Here is a 19183-nt window from a genome sequence, read left to right on the forward strand (position 1 = left end):
TGCTGTCCTGCCCTGGCCATCCACAGCCCCATGCCCCACCTCACCACCCTTAATAACCTCATCATGCCCTCCCATGGAGGGTGCACCCCACAGTTGGAAAACCAAAGCTATAGACTTATGCTGCAGAACAATGGCAGGACTCCACCACCGTTTCCAAAGGTGTGTGTTTCAGCGGAGTCATGCGTGTAAAATGTTGCTGTCTGGGTGGACGCTCCTGTTCTAATAATAGTTTAGACAAATATTTACAAGTGGACCTAGTTTAGCACTTGGGCTGCACAGGGGAACATGGGACACATCACTGGGGGATTTCTATATAAATGTGAAAGTGAATAATGCCATCTTAGACTAAATGCAACCGTGAGTCCTAGTAACCAGGGTTGAGTAGTTACAAATCCTTCATGAAGGCAGAAATGAAAGCGACCACATAGGCTCCATAAGTGATCTGTTTTGGCAGGGCTGTGATGATGCCTTTGACGTAAGACATTCTTCCCCATTCAGAAGGCAATTCCCCCCTTTGGCCTAATTAGCCATAAACACCTTGATTCATGGGTAGTTCAAGACACAGCAGCTATTTCAGGTGCGCTAAAAGGTGGTTTTCTGCTCCATGTGTTCTCTCAATATTTATCTTTGGTGTGTTATGAAGCTGTGAGGGCATCTTCCAAAGTGGGTTAACTCGAGCAAGCGTCACCACAGAAGTGAGAGAATCTGGCTAATGTACATTTCTGTGTACTAGGGATTTTCCTGAGGGCCAGGCAGCCAACTCCTGTGGGAACCAGATGTTTCTCAAAGCACTTTGGAAATGTCCAGTGCATGACAAAGGTTGCACTTTGAAACCCAGGACCTGCAGCTGTCCTCACTCACACCAGCTTTAGGCCAGCATAAGCCCTAATGGCACTACTCCTAATGGTGTTACTCCTAATCTGGGAGCAGAATGGCTCATTTGCTGTATCCCCGTCTGCACATTTCATCTTGCATGCCTTTACACTGCAAACTCTTCAGGGCATGGAGAGTCTCTCTTCTGTGTTCATATAGCACCCAACACGCCTTGAGCCTTGGTCCCATTTGAGGCCTTCAGCTGCTACCATAATGTAACTATGTAATAATTATAATCAGGCTCCTGGGGCATCATCTTCACTATGAAATAAAGATGTGTTCATAACTCGAGTTACCTAACCTGAGGGAAAGTCCCAGTGACCACAAGGCAGTTTGCAGCTTTCACATGAGTTAGAAAGCGAAGTTAAAGGCTATGGAGGAGACTGTTACCAACTGCTTTCTTTTCATTGGGGTTTTACCTCACGTTAGCAAATCTAAATTAAAAATACATCTTTTTTCCCCAGAGAAGACAAGACCACTGAGGTAAATATATATCCACTGGCATGGCTGAGAATCTGCCCCCTGCTCTCTTAAATTAATCTCCTGACTAGCTCAGGTACTTTTATGGCCACTATTGCCATAGCATCGGAGCACCTCACAAGCTTTAACACAGTTATTTTCACAACCCCACAGCGAGGGAGGGAAGTAGTATTATTCTCGCTTTGTAGATGGGGAAGTGAGGCACAGAGAAGCACAAGGACTTAACTAAGGTCGCACGGGGAATCAGTAGCAGAGCAGGATGTGAACCCATGTTTCCTAAGTCTGAAGTTACGACTCTAATGACTGGACCATCATTCTCCTTCCTTTTTCAATCAGTGAGCCAAGCAGATATCTCTGTATTTAATTTATCCCTCCCTTTCTGTCAGTTCCTCAGGCTGCTGAACAATGAATTCAGGCAGAGACATCTGGAGAAAATGAATGGGCCCCATCTACCTGTTATTCCAGGGTTCCTCCACCATCGTGTTACTCCCTGGTTGCTCCATCACTGAGTTTCTCCACCGAGTTACTGAAATCAACAGTTACCTTGGCGTAAAGCTGGAGTACCGCAATGCTACATCTCGCCCATGCTTGTAAAATGACCCAGTTCACGCCTTGCTGTAACAGTTTCCCGCCCAGAGAGTGAGCCACCTGCACCTGGAATAACTTTGGAAGCTCCAGGATGACTCCGGGGCTTGCATCGCCTTCCCTAGTGGCTTGATGGTGATTTTTACAGGAAAAAGGGCTCGCCTACAGGCTTGTAGCACAAACCGAGCGAATCCCCCACATGTCGCAGCCGGGAGATTAATTGGGGCCTGTTCCCGGGATGGTAATGATTGAAAATAAGAGGTTTCTTTGTTGGATTTGCTAAGAAACTGCCCCTGAACTCCCCTTTTATTGGGCTCTGGCCTTTTTCATGTCTTTCTTTCTTTCTTTTTTTTTTTCAGCTGGCTGCTCAACACAAGCCTCCTCTGAATTCCGTAATGTCCCCCATCCCACAGCACCATCTGCTCACCAAAGCTAGGTATTTCCTCTTTCCCCCTACTTTAAAGCTCTGGATCCTGGGCTCTATTGTGACATTTCATCCCTTCTCATTCCTTTGCCTCAACTTGCCTACTACCTCCCTCCTCCCACAACAAAATGAATGAGGGGGGGAGGGAAGAGGTTTTCCCTGGTTCTGTAAAGAAATGTTAAAGTGTGTCCAGAGACAAAAGCTGTCCCCTTTGCAACCTACCAGCTGCCTCTGGCACAAAAGAGGAGAAGGAGGGGTGGGGCCTGTGGGTTGGTGATGGTGGGGCACTTTGTGACCTGAAAGGAAAAACCTTGAGAAAGAAACAGAATAAATATCCCCTCCTTCTTAACAAGAGGGGACAGAATCAAATGCTTTTGTTAAGTTAGGGGCTGTCCCCACACCAGTTAATACAGCTTCTTCGCTCCATCCTGACGTCAGATTTTAACTCACTCCACATCGTGTCTTTCTATCCATGGGCAGAAAATTCAATTAGTCTCAAGCAAGTGCCTTCCTAAAGGGCACAGAAAACGAAAATAATGGGGAGAATCCGCTTTCATCCTGCACAGAAAGGGACTTTAGGGGGAAATACAGATTAGAGAGATAAAGAGAAAGGTTTAGGGCTTTCCAAAAAGATCTTTCTTTCTCTCTTCTCTGATCTGTGGCTTGCTGAGGGCCCAACTCTGTTCTTGCTTACACTGGCATAACCTGATGTAAGCAAGGAGAATAGGGGCTCAGCAAGTGTGTTTTGCTGTGAATGACCGTCAAAGTTGGCCCTGTGTTCTTAACTGTGCTTACGGCTCCCCTGTCCATCTGTGTGATCTGTACCAGGTTTGCACACTAGGCTGGCTTCAGTGATCTTCCAGCACTCAGGCTTCTATAACTGCGGCACAACGAGTGTTAATTGGCTGAGACATAAAAACAAAGGATTTCCTAGGTGGTACCTTTCCGTGGACTCACTAAAAGCAGGAGCCTGATTTACACCCATGACCAGCCCTTGCTCATGCAAATAGGCTCTTTGACTTCACTCCCAAGTGCAAAGGCAACTGGCATGAGTAATCCATCTGTTGTGTGATAATGGTAGAGAATCACTGTGTTGCTTTCTTCTAGCACTGCACAAAGAGCTTTATTTGAACAGAACCTCTCTCTGCTTCTCCACCTAGAACCTCCCTCCTGCCTGGATTTAAACAAACCATACACCAATCCTCGCACGGCTCAAAATCAGTGAAGGTGCTTGCCTGTATCATTGCCCTCTTTTCTTTAGGGACTAGAAACCAGAGCAACGTCCTATTGATGCCCTGATAAAGAGAGTGGGACTCCAAAAAGCTTGCTCATGTTACTTTTATGTAGACTAATAAAGGGATAGCCCACGACAACCTCTTCTGGTTCTTTGTTAGCTGTCCACAGCCCTGACAGAGTTATTGCAACTCCATCTTGCAACATTGTGAAATACAAACATGGATAGAGATGCAGAGATGGATGATGAGAGTCATAGAACATTGGAAGTGGCCATCTTGTCCCCTAGTTCTCAATTTTCCCCACCCAGAACCCCAAACTCAGTCTCATAGTCCTTTTGACATCACAAAGGATGATGAGGTTAAGTTTACAGCAAGAAACTATGATGTTGGGTGGATGGTCCTCAGGCTCCTGGGGCTGGTCTAGGGGCAGGGTGGAGAGTGTAGGGCTTGGCAAGGGACTGGTGGGCAAGCCTGAGATGCTAGGTTTGGTGAACGGCACTTGATGGAAGAAATGGCTGGGATTTCTAGTCTCTCCCAGGTCAATGTAGGATTGCTTTCTGGTGTGCATCTTCTAGTGCTTTAGCTATTTTAGTTTTTAGATGTCCCAAGCAATGGTTCTTCCTGCACTCTCCCTGTATTGCACAGAAACAGTTAGAGATGTGTGTGTGTGTGTGTGTGTGTGTGTGTGTGTGTGTGTTTTTGCCTGTTCTGTTGACTGGTAGAAATCATAGCAAAGGATGAACTCTGGATGATATAACTGCATTCTATGGGCACAGAGCAGAGCTGTGTCACATGCCTCTTTCTAGGAAGCTAGAAATTCTCCTTTTGGAGGACCATACACGGGTGGTGCCTGCATTTTGCACATAGGAGCAGGTGCAGAACATTGCATACACATTCAGCAGCTGGATCCAGACTGGCTCAGTGTAGCATGTGTGTCCCCTGGGGTGTATAAACAGCAAATGTACATTGCGTGGAGGTCTACAAAGGTGTGTTTCATTGAGGAGCTCATAGTGGTTACAGAGCAACGTCTCCCTAAAGGATAGCTGCCCGCTCATGGCATAAGGACCATCTTTTTGTTCTGTGTTCGTACAGCACCTAGCACGACGGGGGTCCCAGTCTATGTCTAGGGCTCCTGGACACTACTGCAATACAAATAATATAATGCAGAGCAGTGTTGCATGCATCGTGTATGACAGGGTGGACACCGAGCAGCACTTCATGTGCAAAGACTAGATGGATACAGAGCAGTCCTGTGTGCCCATATGGGCGGTACAGGCAGGGCAGCACATCACGGTGTGGGCCCAGCCAGGGCATGTGGAGTAGTGAGACCACAGAAAGGGACTGGTACCTCCTCTGTGGATGATCTGTCAGCTGATTATCAAGAATGGTAAAACAGTCAAATATTTTCCTCTGATCACACTTCTTGCCTCCTGACTGCACAGGCTTTTTAATCCCTGCTTCATCTCCTGCCTGCCTTCTCTTCCCAGAGCTCTGGGGGCTGCTTTTCAGCAGAGGACTTTCTGGTTTGATCATTTTTTTAGGGTTCCTCTCCCAGGAAACGTTGCCCCCAGCTCGTTTGTCTTACAGTCTTCAAATGAATTTTCTTCGCCCAGCAAGAACACCCGGGGCCACGCCTCAGCCCCCCCCTACCACCGAGCTTGTGCCTACGATGCTGCTGCGTGCCAGAGATAAGAACTAATCTATGTTTATGGGCTCTTGCAGGCTGGAGTCTGTGTGTGGAAGTCAGCTCTGTTCAAACAGTTGTGGGAGGAGAAAGCGCAGCACATGGTTCTCAATCTGTTGTTCGATGTGTTTCACTGGCCTGATCCTGCGAGTTGCTGAGCACTCTCCGCACCGGTGGAATTCCTTGAGACTGAAGCACTTGGCAGCAGCCTCTGGACAGGAAAAGAATCCACAAACAAAATGAAAGTTAATTGAAAATATAAAAGGGAGGGAAAAATCTGACTGCCCCTGATTCCAGCAACTGTCTATTTTCTCTCCCCCTAGGTGGTTGCTGGAGACTGGTGTCTTGTGTCTTACCTAAACAACTGGTGGGATATTTATTTTTTCCTCTTCCTTCCCTTTTTTCCTCATATTTATCTCTCTTGTAACCTTCCTGTCACTTTCCTTCTGCCTGGGCAGATAACTAATGTGTTTGTTGCATGTTTCACTGAGTGTACTGCATAGAGGACAACAAGTTATAAAACAGGGCTGTTGGAACACACTTCGCTGTGATGTCTTATTAGTGCGTTTGTGTGTTTGCAGTGCATTGACTTGTCCCCTCTGGCATGTCTTTCAGCTAAACCCTTCCGTGATGCCAAGGCTTAAGATCATGTAGGATACGGTGAGGAGTAGACAAAGCCATGAAGCAACAGGGAGGAAGGGAGAAGAAAGAGAGGAAAAGAGAGAGAATGAGGAAATTGGGGAGCGGGGGAGACAGGGAGGAAGGCGAGGGAGATTGTTTTTGTCTCTTGAGTTTTTTCCCCAGCCAAGTCCCCCAGTCTTGGCCTAGTGTGGCTGAAACATCTGCTGCGGAGAGGGGAATAGTAAACCAGTTGTTGTGCAAATACGATAAAAGGGGATGTCTCTCTGTCCCTGGAATTCCTGCCAGGCTGCACAGAGCCATAACCCATCAGCACTGGTTAATCAGTGACTAGTCCGTAGCCCTGAGTGCCTGCTAGCTGCTTTCATCTCAGGGCCATGGGGAGAGGACTGAGGACAACATTTTCTTCAGCAGCTTTCCAGCTGACATCTGTGCTTTACCCAGGCAATGTGCTGGGGGCATCTTTGAGGATAATACTGCTGCCCGCCCCCATCCCACATACACATGCTCCTGCTGACGGGGGTCATCACTGAATCTCCCATCTTACGACAGTGCCATGAGCACACAGGAAAGCAGCTGATCAGCTTGTCAGCGGTGCAAGCGGCTTCTGTAATGGGGAGCAAAGAGGCTGTTTGCTTGGGAAGTTTATCTTGCAAAGGAGGTGACCGCCAGCCTCCTACTTCCCCTGTCCTGCCCCTGATCATTTCAACAAGGCTGGAGTTCTGCATCTCTTCTTCTTCCACATGGAAAACTGGCGCACCCTCACAAGACACCCTGAGGGGCAGTCCAAACACATATGTACACACCCGACAGACACCCTCCTGGATATGTCTCACCCCATGCTCGGACACCCAGTCCTCTTTTCATTTTGTAGATTTTATGCAGAGCTGGATTTCGGCTTGAATCGGAACAAAAGGATCCCCCATTAACTAGGGTGCTGCTGAGCAGCCTGAGGCCTAGGAGGGGAAAACTTAGCTAAGCGCCTCCTTTGCTAACAGAGGATCACGTTTAGCATTTGTCTCCCTCCAGTCCTCCCACACAAACTGTGCCCATGCCTCACTCCATTGTTACCCAGCCTGATCTTGAGCTGGAGAGAGTATGTGTAGCAAGGGCTTTGGTCTAACTCCTACTCAACATGAAGGACAGTGCTGAGTGCTTAGTTCCATGGACCCACACACAGTCTCCACTAGGCCCAGCTCTGCGCTGCTAAGCCTAGGAAGAGAGGCCTGTAGGGCAACAGGCTAACAGTTAAAGATGTTATTAAAGGATTTCGCTAGCTTTTCTCCTCTGGAGATGTGGGTTCAGATACCACTTGGGCCACCCGTTAGAGGAGCTGCTGATGCAGCCGAGCTCCCAGGAGACATTTTTCCACATTACAACTCAACGACATTGGCAGCGTCTCCTCAAGAGGGGCCCCGGGCTGGAATAGCTGGGATGGGTCAGGTCAGAATAGCCTTGCTTGGCAAAGCCATGTTGGAGTCCAGGCCTGGAAGAACAGGGGGATGATACAGCAATTTTGGACTGAGTCCAGGGAGAGGTACAGTGCAGGCAGAGCTGCATTTGGGAGCTCATGCTAGCTCTCTGCTTGGCAGGAGCCTTCTTCTTTGCGGCTTCTGCTGTTCTATTGGGCAGTCTGCACCCACCCTCCATCTCTTGTCAGATCTCAGCTAGAAACTCATCCCTTCTCCCTTGCCTACATCACTGAAATTCAGGTCTCCTTTTACATATGCCTACAGCTTATCTGCCTTCAAGCCTTCCCTAAATCCCTCCCATCCATAACAGTCACCAAACAGTTTATTTTGGATAAGGAAACATGAGAATTTGGCTTACGCCGCCAAAGAACGACCTTTCCGATCACACTGAAAATCTGATTGCCAGGTACCATTTCATCACACTCTGTGTGGCGGGGCCAGATCCTCAACTGGTGTGAACTGGTGCAGCTCCATTGACTTCAGTGAGCCATGATGCTTTACACCAGGGGAGTATCTGGACCTTTGTTTTTAAAGAAAGCTGTAGTTTTCATTCTCTTGACGTGTTTATCACTGTGTGACTCAGCCATTGATCTCTGTGGGTCCCCTCTGCAGCTTTGAGGGCTGAGAGGATATGATTGTCTCGCATTAGAATCAGGAATGAGGCATTCTTGTAGCTGCACTGTATGTCAAAAGGGAAAGAAAACTCCAGAGTGGCTTTCCTTGAATTATTAACGGTGAGTTGCGGTTGTGTTTTATGCACCACTTCTTACACAGTGGGATTTTTCCCAGGTAATTTATGGCTCCATGTGTGTTTACCTTGTCAGAAGTTCTTCTGGAGATAAACAATGGTTTGTGTCAGTTTATCGAAACCCTTGTCCCTCTGCACAGTCCAAAATGTGCTAACTACTGTTTTGCTCTGGGTCATTTTGACCCTGGGTCCTTGTAAGAGTCTTTCTAGTCTCAAGGCTGGGAATCACTCACTATAATTTACTCAGTTATAGGGCATTTTATTTCTCTACCCTCACATAACTAACACTGGAGTCCTTCCCAAGTCTTGGTGGCTTTATGCACACGGGTGAGAGGTGAATCCCCAGCGAGCTCCGGGGACAAAGATTCGGGTTCTGAATCTTGCAGTTCAGAGCTGATACTAAGTATGGGCAAGCAGTGTAACCACAATGGCACCCCTTTGTCAGTGGCCCCCTGATGCGATGGGGATGGGCCTGGGAATGAAATCAGTGCGTTTTTCCTTCACTCTTGCTCTGTGCTATTTGTTAGACACAGACAGTGATCACCTCACTCTTCAGGAAACAGAAGCAGACGCAACTCCTGGCCTGAGCAGCCTGCAGTGTGAATGACAGAAAACACAAAGCGGGCACCAAGTGACTGGCAGACTCAGAAGAGGGGTCTGGTCTACAGCACTTCTTTGGGGGTAGAAAGTGTCCATGGAGTATAATGTGTAGGTGAGCTAATGTCTGTGGATCTCAAAGACAAAGCCCCCAACCCAAAGGCCATTGAAGTCAATGGAAAAACTCTTAATGACTTCAGTGGACTTTGGATCAGGCCCAACATGAGCTTTGAGAAGGTATTTGAAAACAAGAGGAAGAGTGCCAGGCAGACTGGGACTGAAGGGAGAGCCAGGCAGGCTGGGACTGGAGGGAGAGCCAGGTGTGGCAGGACAGCAAGGTAGAAGGCACAAAGAGGAAAGGCAGGACAGGGGCTGAGAAGTGCAGTCCCAGAGCAAAGGGAAAGAGGGAAGAAATACAAGTGGGAGCAGAGCTTTGCAGGCAAGGATGAACTTGCTGTGGAAGGAGAAAGGAAACCAATCGCAGGATTCTGCATCCTTTTCTCCTCAAGGATGTGAAAACGTATAGGGAGAACAGCAGGACAGGGAGCTGGAGAGTTTTATTGTTCTGCATACTCACAGAAAAGTTAGATACAAATATAACTCTTTTGGAAGGCTGCAACATAACACTACTTTTATTCTTAGACTCCAGTATGAAAACACACAGTAACTAAAACCAGAGAAAGACAAAGCAGGCTGCTCCATAAAGAAGCAAAGAAGTACAATTCACCCCACCTTGCTTTCTGCTGGCTCTCTGCAGACAAATTGATTGTACACTTCCCTACAGAGTCTCCTAGCCTCCAAGCAGCACCAGAACCTCCACCCCCCCACACACACAAAGTTAAAGTGACAGCTTGCTATTCCTACTCTGTCCTCAATACACCACAGAGAGGAAAAGAAATCACCCCATTGTGCAGTCCATTTTCACACTGTCTCTGAAAGCCTCAGGACAGCACTGGCTTTCCAGATAAATCGAGTGGTTTCTCTTCTCTTCTCCGTCCCTCTTTCCCCTTCTATCGCTCTTTCCTGTTACCATTCCTCTCTTCATCTGTCCCTTCTGCCTTGTCCCATTTCCCTCCCATCACAGCCTCTGTGCCCTCTCCCGACCACTAGGGGCTGGCACTCTCCTTGCCCTCTTGTCTGCACACCGAGGATTTCACTGAGAGGCTCTCGTGCTGTGTCTGTACGTTGACTTGCTGAGGCCACGAGGGCAAGCTCCTCTCCCTTCAAGCGGATGGATCAGATACTCATAATTCCGGCTCACATTCCTCCGCTGCTTTCTTCAGGGACCCTCAGGTTGCAGTAGCAGATGGTAGCTGCAGAGGCCCGGTGACCTGTTAAACTGCCATCGGTCACTGCCTTCAAAACCCAGTGAGCGCAGAGATCTGTGTTTATTTGTCTAACACAGTAGAATCAGCTCATTTTCTCTAGGTCTGCTCCATTGGCAGGATGCGGTACAGAGGCATTCATACTTCTTTGTCTAGATCATGCAGCTTATTCCCAGGGCAGGGAGCCTCTGTTCCACAGCCAGACTTTCCCTGGCCTGGGAACATTCTGTGAAGTTCAGCAAGGAAATGGGCTTCACAGGTTCATGGTAGCAATGGACACCCCATCTGTGACCTCTTTCTCCTGCAACCTCTGCCACACACACGCAGCAGGGATTAAAGGAGGCTGCACATTGCTGTGTATGGGAATGGATTGGAAATGTCCTCTTTCTCCTGAGTGGTCTGTTGATATGTTCCAACGGCCACCAGTACATAGGGAATTGCTGTCACAGAAGTGTGATATGCTGTGTTTCAGCAGCTGCAGCAAGCTCTAGGGAGAAGCAAAGAGGGCATTTGCCTTTCCCCCCCATCTCTCTTTCCCTCTCCCACCCACCAAGCCGCATCTTAGCCATAAAGGATGATGTAGTGTCTACAGGCAGATAATCAAAAGGCATTTGTCAAATATTCCAATAAAATGGACATGTGGGGAACAAGAATGAACTCGTGGTACTGCTGTGAAACCCTCAAGTGATTGGTAAAGCACTTGTGGGAACATAGAGTTGCTCAGTGATATGTAACAGTAAGGAGGAGGTCACAGAGCTAAACATTGCACTGTGTCTTAAAAGGGAATGGATAATATAGCTAATAAGAATTTTTAATTATTCATGCTAAATAAGGGGTATCAAATCTCAAGTTTCAGGGTGTCATCTGAATTTTCCAGCCCCTTCAATGTTCAGAATGGCACAGAGGCATTATGGGGTCATTTTCCTTCCTCTGAAAGATGCTAAGGCAGGAATGTACCAGACCTGATGGCCTACTATGACAGCTCCTATGTCCTAATTAGAGCTGGGTGAAATTTTTCGAATGGAAACTTTTTTCACTGAAGAATGCAAATTAGAGGCCACCAAAACTCTTTGAGACTATGCACTGAATTCACCAGATGGTTTCAGTCAAAGGGGAAAATGCTCCAAAAAAACAAAAAGTTTGTGTCAACATTTTGAAACGAAACACTTTGATTTTTCGAGTCGAAATGACTCTGCCTTTTGAAATTTGCTTCTGTTTCATTAAAGTTGGTTAACAGGGTTATAAAAAGGCAAAAAGCAAATGAAACATTTTGTTTTGGGGTAAAAAAAATGGTTTGTTGGCCCCAAAACTACATTTTTTTCAACATTTTTCAGTTTGCAAGGAAAAGGTCAAATATTTTGCTTCAGGTCCAGCCCAGGTGAATTGTGTAAAAATGGTCCTTCGCTTCAGGCAGGGAAATGAAAAAGCAATTATTTGCACAGCTCTAGTCCTAATATAAATGTCCTAATTCCGGTAAGATGTGGTAGCTGACGATTCCTTCCACAGACTCCCCTGTCTTGTTACATCCCTCAGTTGACTCTTCTCATTGGATTTAGTATTATTGTGATAGTAGAGCTTAGAGCTAGGTGCTCTGCACGCACAGGCCCTGTCCCAAAGAGCTCACAATTTAAACAGACAAGACGAACAAAGGGTGGGAGACACTTGGGTATATGCTGTACAGGCAGCTAGATCCTCTGCTAGCACAACTTAAGACCACACCACTGAAATCAATAGCGCGACATCTGTTTGTGTGGGCTGGGGATCTAGCCCAGGGACTTTGCTCTAGGAGTAGATTTCACACAGATCCTGGGTGCCGGCTGAAGAAAGTGCAGGTTTGAGGAAGGGGTGAAATGGGACACGTTCTGGAGCAGGGGCAGCACCGACATGGGTTCATGAGTCAGTCATACCCAGAGAAACCTGAGTGGGGCTGCCAGGTGCCAGGTTGCAATGGCATTCTCTCAAATTTGGCCCAGCTGCCCCTCCATCATGACGGAGGGGTGCCTGGACAAACCTGAGTGGTGCTCTGACCCTGTGCGCCAGGTCACAACCCCCAGAGCAAGGAGCAGGGCCCACTCCAGCAGGACAGGAGCCACCACTGGGTGAGTACAGGGCAGGTTCACTCTCCAGTCCCTCCTCCCACCCCCTTCCACAGTGGGCCAGAATTAGGGATGGGGGAAGGGAGCTGCTGGGAGTGATCTCTGCTCCCTGGAGTACAACACAACCTTGTGTGGAAGAAGAGCATTCCATACTGCCCCCTTTGAATGGGGAGGCTACATCCATCCTGTTCTGGAGGGTGTTTTGCAATCCTTGCCTGCTGCGTGGAGAGACCCAGGCTGAATTTGGAACATGGCACCAGCATGACAAAGACTATCAGAAGAGGAGTGATTTTTCCATTGAAGCAGAAATGCTCTCATAGCTGCAAGCCAGAGGATCTCAGTGTCTCAGTTTGTTGCTTAATTAATGACAAGGTTTATATGATTTTCTTTAAATAAATAAACCAATAAATTCCCCCTCCCCCAGCCTCCCCTGGGCTAGTGCAGTTCTGCAAGCCTCCTGCTTTCCTTCCTCCAGCCCCCTCTCCCACAGGACACTCTAGCTGGCGGCCCTCCTCTGCCGGCAGATGTGGGCTTCCCCAGGGCCCTAGCCCACATATCAGCATTGTCTGCTGTGGGAAAGGCCAAACCTGCTGCAGCGAGGGCCTGACAATGTTTACAGCTTAGAGGAGGAAATATCCAGTGTCACAGTCAGTTCTGTTAGCTTCAGAACAATGGCCCTGCCAGTGCACCACATCTCCTTGTTAGCTGCACCTTCAACGGATATGAGAAGCACGTCGTCCCCTTGCTCTGTCTTTCATAGGTAGGAAGCAGCCTAGTAAATAAACAGCAGCTGCTGGTGGATTGGATATAATTGGATCTCAATGGTCATTCAGCATTCTCAGGAAGGCTCATTGATGGCATCCAGGCGGGTAGAACTGAGGCCAAGTGTTCATTGAATATAGAGACTTGGGAACAAACCTGGTGTGAGTCTGGAGTAACTATGCTGACAGAAATGGAGTTACTCTGGAGTGACCCCAGTGTTACTCAGAGCAAGACCTGGCCCTTAGTGGCGTAGAACAAATTCTATTGTTTTTTTTACAAAGGTGGGCCAGACCTACCAAACTGAGACCTGGGTCTTGAATACTCCAAAGTTCAAGAGTGTTTGAGTCCTAGGTTTGAGTTCAGCCCATAGTAGGCAAAGGGCTTGCTAGGAATTTCAGCTCTGGATCTGGAGTCAGAGACCGCCCTGCTCCCCCAAACTGTGTTGGTTTTCCCATCCGGGTGTTTTGGTTCAGGCCTATCTCTAGTTTGCTAGGGCTTAAAGTTTCCCATTGCACCTGGTTTCAGGTAGTTAGACACTGGGAGTGCAGTGACTGCATATGGCAATGCCATTGCCTTTGTGTGGTTAGCAGTGGCTCGTGTTGTACATAGCATTGGATGTTAGGATCTGTTTTGTAGAGACCACTGATTGTCTGATATAGCCCACCCTTATTAGGGGAATGGACTCTAAGATATACTAGGTGTTTTAGACTCTACACAGTGGTTTAGCAGTTCGAGCCCAGAGTTTAGCAACATCAGCTCCTGGGTTCTAATTCTACCACTGTCTATGGCATTGCTCAAGTCATTTATTTCATAGGGTTTGCAAAGCTTTTCAAAAAGTGCTATGTGATCTTCAACTTCTTCCTGCCCAGCCATCAGCACAGGGTGAGTGTGTCACCAAGCGTCGAGTGCAGCACCTCCCTGACTGCTGCGCCAGCACTGGGTACCAGCCTAATGCCACGTGGAGCTTGAACACAGGAGGTGACCAAGTGGTCCCAAGCGAACTGCAGGAACATGGATTAAAACGGGATTTAGGGTGGGGATTAGAACTGGTTGATTTGGTGATGGGATCGCACAGTAGCATTTGCTAGTGCCCATTAATCCAAGGTCTCGCTCTTATGTGGCTCCAGGAGGTGCAGTGAGTGAACACACAAAGCTGCCTCTTGAGGCCTGGGCTCTGGTTACAAGTGAAAGGAGTTTGGGGGGCTCTGTCTAGCCCTGCTCAGTAGATGTTTGTCCCCATCACCTTTTCAAATGTACAAGAATTCCCCAATCTCACTCTCCAAATTACTTAGACGCCTACAGAAAGGGGATTCCCATAAATATGAACAAAAAAAGGCGATTTTCCATCCCACATGCCAGTGCTCTCTCTGGGCCTGCACAGAGCCAGCTGTCTCCCCATTCCTCTGCATCTGATCATTCTCCTGTTGCCTTCCCGATACCAAGGGGCACCTCGCCACCACCTTGGAGCTGCATACAGGGCTCTGCTGCTGCCTGACAGAGCCCTTCCTGGCAAGATCATGAAGCTGTTCCCCTGACAAGGGCAATGAATCACCCTCTCATTCCAACAGGCTCCCTCTCCATAACACACCTGCCATGCTTTAGTCTGGCCTTCCCCTTAACAAGTTTTTCTCCCTCCTTTTGATAGTGGCTCTTTTCAGCCTCTGTGAAAGGGGCCTGTTCCTAGCGTGATGGATTGCACCTTATTTCAATATCAATGCAGGGGAACAGACTCTGTGTGGAAGGCCTGAGGCAGCCTGTTTAGCCAAGGTTTGTTAACAGGATTGCCCCCTCGCCCTCAGCCCCCGCCCTTCACCACCACCTCTTCCTTTGCACAGAGAAGATGGGAACACAGGACTGTGACTGATTCCATCTTCTGGAAACCACTTTTCTAACTGCAGGTCAGGGAACAGAAGGGGTGTGTGGGTGTGTGGAGCTTGGGCCGAGGGGAAGCCGGGGGGAAACTGGGACTCTTAACAAGATTTACTGAGGATTGTCCAAACTGAGTGCAGGCAGAATGTTAACATCAAGGCCTTGTCTGTGGAGTGTTAAGTCCAAAGGACCCCCACTGTTGCTATGGTTTCTTCTTTTCCTCTGCTGCTTAAAAAAAAAAAAACGAAAGGAAAAAAAAAGTTAATCCTTTCTTTTCTCTTAGCCTTTCATCCTTCCCCTTCCAAGTCAGTTGCTTTTAGTACTCTGTCAAATGAGGTAATCTCTAAAGGAACCAGAGGGTGCCATAAATTCAGCCCTCTCTGCATTATCCCACTTAGCCCACCACCCCTTGGTTACTACACATTGTCCACGGTTTATGGTCCTCAAACTAGGACAGTTCCCAAGAGTGTTCTCCCCCCCACCATGTCCCTGAGCTAGTGAATGAGGCAAGGAAGAGGGGACTCTTACCATGCAAACTTCCTCATGCAATACTGTATACGCAGTCTTCAAGCTATCTCCATGCCAACCTCACTGGAAAGAGATGCATGCTTTCAACGAGACAGAATGGCGGCACATCAAACACCACATTAACATACACGCATGAGAGTGTAAGACCGGTCATTGTGAATTGCTTGTCCTATTCTTTGCTGATCCGCAGACAATCTGAGTCTGTTTCAGCCCTCAGCTACAGAGCTGGGCTGTCTAGCTCTAGCTGATCTGCTGGAGCTCCTGACTTCAGTCCCAAGTGTGTCAGCCAAGATGGTGGCCACCACAAGAGCAACATGAGACAAGCTAGCCAGTTCTAGGGTAAGCAGCACCCGCAAGGCATTGAATACTCTGACCTGTAAGGTCTGAGGCCTGCAGCCACATTAGGACAGCAGCAGCCATGAGCCGAAAGGCAGAAAAATCACATCCTCACATTCCATCTAAATTATATCAAAACAATGTAATATGGAGCTGTTAAGAAGCTACCCCGCCTAATAGTACCCACCATCACCAGATAAGAAAGGAATCTCTTAAGATGTTTAAAGAAAGCTTCGCTTGATAGCAGTTTGTCCGGAAAGGAATCACTGGTCAACAGTTCTGAGTGTGAAAGAGCTACTTTATTTTTTTACCTTTATGGTCCCTACTTCTCTATTGTTCATCTGTCTGGTTTCTGATTGTTACATAATTAATTTTGCAAGGTGTAAATCAACTAAGGTGGGGTATGACTGGGTAAAGAATTGTTTCACAATATGTCAGGATTGATCAAAGAATTATTTTGTAAGACTTTAGTAAAATGATGCAGGACTCAAATTTCACTGTATAAACTGGGGTCCAAAAGCAAGTTCTTTGGAACCAGCTTCAGGACACAGCCCCAAGATCAGAGCTGCTTGACCGCAACACCCTGCCAACCACACTGTGCAGAAGCTGGAGTCTTAGGATGACCTGACCCCAACTGTCCATCAGGAAACATTTGTCTGCCTTATTGGGAGGGGTGAGCATTGTGTGCTTAGGGTGTGCTTTCTGTTTTGGTAATTGTTAATAAATAGAGATTAAGGATATGACTGTGTAAGGCTCTTTCACTGGTAAAAGGCCCTGCAAACCTCCAGAAGAACACTCCCTGAGCCTAAGAACTGGGTATCTGTGGGTAATTAAATTAACCAGATTACACCCTGAGCCCTAGGAATTGGGTATGGGTGGCACTGGCCTAAGCCCTCAACCAGGTTATGCCTTGAGCCCTAGGAACTGGGTAAAGGTGCGTGCCCTACAATGTGCAGGTAACAGACCATTGCACAAATGTACAACAAGCCCACCACAGAGCTGGCTCAGCCAGCATCCATCTCATTGATGCCAATGTCATAGACTCCCCATCTGCTTGGCTCACCTGACAGTAGCACTGGACCTGCTGATCTATTGTCTCACCAGCTCACCCTAGGCTACTACAGACAAACTCAGCGCCTCTTTCCTGTACCTGGAGGGTACTGGCAGCATGAGCGCCGAACGGTAATTCTACCAATGCCAGCATCTCACTCCCTCAGCAGGGGCTGCAGGCAGAATCAGATCAGAACCTGACCAAAAGAACTGAGAACCCCATGGCATGAAATAATGAAGAGTATTATTAATTCTGCAGCCACCCATTCCTGGCCTTACGACAAACCCCCTTGAGCCACTCAGTCTAACACCTCAAGGGGCATTTTGAATCATGTCTATATCTCTGGAAAATTTAAAGAAGCCACAAAGCCCAGGAGATGCTTTGTCTCCCCTCCCTCCCCTGTCCCCCAACAGGATTTAATTCAGTTTCGTGTCACTGGTGAGAGGAAAAGGCAAACAGAGAGAGAGAGAAAGCAGCACAAACTGTAAAATCAGTGAAGGAATCCTCAGGCTCTCAAGAGAGCGCAAGCATGGAAATGAAGTTCTAAATTAGGGAAGCACCAAGGGAAAAATTACCCCCCCCCCCCCCCGTACTGAGGTAGAGAAGTGAGTCCCTTCAGACAAGGTCAAGATGATCTGAAAATGCTGAGCTGCCAGCTGGCCCTTCCTCATCTGCAATACCTCAAGTTTCTCCCACTAGGGATCCTGTTTTATACTGTATCTCTCATCTCATCTGCCAGCTACCCCAGTTTTCTCCTCAGGATTCTGTGCCAAAGGCAGCTCTCAGGCACACTGAGGTAAATCTCCAATAAACCCACTTATGTCTATCGACTCTATTGCCTTAAGCGCATTTCAGTGGAGTTGCTCCAAATTTACACCGGAGTAACTGAGATCAGGATCTGGCTGATAAAACCTTGCCTGTAGAACCTCACTGTACCAGGCAATTTTTTTTTTTGGCAATAGCACTGGGTTTTGATGCCCCTGAGCATGATCTGGCTGATTTAATCCTATTGAGCTCTTGGATGTGCCATCCCACGGCACTGAAAGGTCAAACCCACACAACATGGGCTCTCCTCATTCCTGCTGTGTGGAGGGAGGCTCTCCTACCTAGTTCACCACCAGGGCTCAATCTTCAGATTGAAATCCAGTTAGAAGTGAGCCAGCTTGGCTTTCTGGGCCCATTGTTCTTCTCTTTCACACCGATGGCTTCAGTGGCATTACTCCTAACCAGTGTCAGAGAAGAACTGGCCTCATTGCTTCCTGTGGCGGAGGCAGAGCACAGCCAACCAGGCAGGTTTCATTTTGCCATTGTGCCTGTGAGCTCCCAGTGACTGCACACAGCCCTGTTTATTGACACCTGTTTTAGGTGTGCCTGGGCAGCACCAGTTGTGCCCGCTCCTGGTTTGACCTGCACGGTAGCTCTCCGTGGCTGTATGTTCCCTAGCTCTCCAGGTTCCAGCGATCAGAATTGTGCAGCACTGCAGTGTTCTATCACTGTTAAAAAGCACAATGGCACGAGTGGCGTAGGAAGGCCCCACACTCTGAGAGAGAGAGTTGACTTCTCTTCTGTTTAGTAGCAGTGCTCCCACACTCACAAGTGTGTGCACAGGTTAAAACAGGGGAGGGGAGGGGAGCCAGGAAAACTGGGTTCTGTTCCTGGTTCTGCTACTGATTTTCCATGTGACCCTGAGCAAGCTGCTTAACAGCCTTGAGTCTCGGTCGCCCCTGGGGATAATCATCCTTGAGCCTTTCATCGTCTCCAAGCCAATAGCTTTTGGGTCTGTGGCAAACACAGAGCTTTCTGGCCAGAAGGTGCCATAAATTCAGCCCCTTGCTGCTTAATCCCACTACCCTCTCTATCCCATCTGGCTGGGAGCCTTTGCTACTGCACATCTTACCTGGCTTATGGCCGTCAGACTAGGACAGGTCCCAAGAGTCCAGGACCTGAGCAGCAGAGGGCCAGGGCTGTAATTGCAAGCCTTCAGAAAGGCTAGCTCTTCTGGTACCTTCCTAAATCAGATCCTCAGTTGAAAGTTCCTCTGTAATGGCAGCATGCAATGAAGATTAGGGTCAAGCAGAGTTTTCCTTTAAGAGCTTTATTAGTACGTCTATGGCCACCATCACCATAGTGCCTGAGCACTTCACAACCTTTAATGTAGCTATCTTCATGCAGCAGAGCAGTGCCACACAGGGAGCTCAGGTACAGTGACATTGTTACTGGGCCAAGATATCACAAGGAGTCTGTGGCAGCCAGCAGAACAGGGAACAACTGAGCCCTCAGGAACTCCAAACCCCAGGCTAGCGTCCTAACCGCTGACCAGCCTTCCTGCAAGGAAGTAACGGCCAGCTCTTGTGCTGTGCTATGACCGGACCTGCTGTGAGGGGCTGCAGTGCAGAGTGGAATGTGGCTCCTCACCCTGGTATGTTTCCTTGGGGCTGATGAGGTGGAGGCTTTGCTTAGATTGTGTTTGGATTCAGTT

At 48.1% G+C, this 19183-nt stretch overlaps 2 long non-coding RNA genes across 2 annotated transcripts; one reads left to right on the top strand and one right to left on the bottom strand.

Annotated features, from left to right (window-relative positions):
• Positions 1-1370: 1370 nt before the first annotated feature.
• Positions 1371-5808, top strand: LOC115658379. Its single transcript, XR_004002255.1, has 3 exons — positions 1371-2179; positions 2298-2374; positions 5320-5808. It is a non-coding gene; the product is annotated as an uncharacterized LOC115658379 (long non-coding RNA).
• Positions 5809-12629: 6821 nt separating this feature from the next.
• On the bottom strand, positions 12630-18947 carry LOC115658771. The gene is made up of 3 exons (XR_004002385.1): positions 18602-18947; positions 15318-15380; positions 12630-15014 (listed from the first exon to the last, which is right to left on the bottom strand). It is a non-coding gene; the product is annotated as an uncharacterized LOC115658771 (long non-coding RNA).
• Positions 18948-19183: the final 236 nt, after the last annotated feature.

This window comes from Gopherus evgoodei, chromosome 10, assembly GCF_007399415.2.
Source record: "Gopherus evgoodei ecotype Sinaloan lineage chromosome 10, rGopEvg1_v1.p, whole genome shotgun sequence".
NCBI classification, from domain to species: Eukaryota; Metazoa; Chordata; order Testudines; family Testudinidae; genus Gopherus; species Gopherus evgoodei.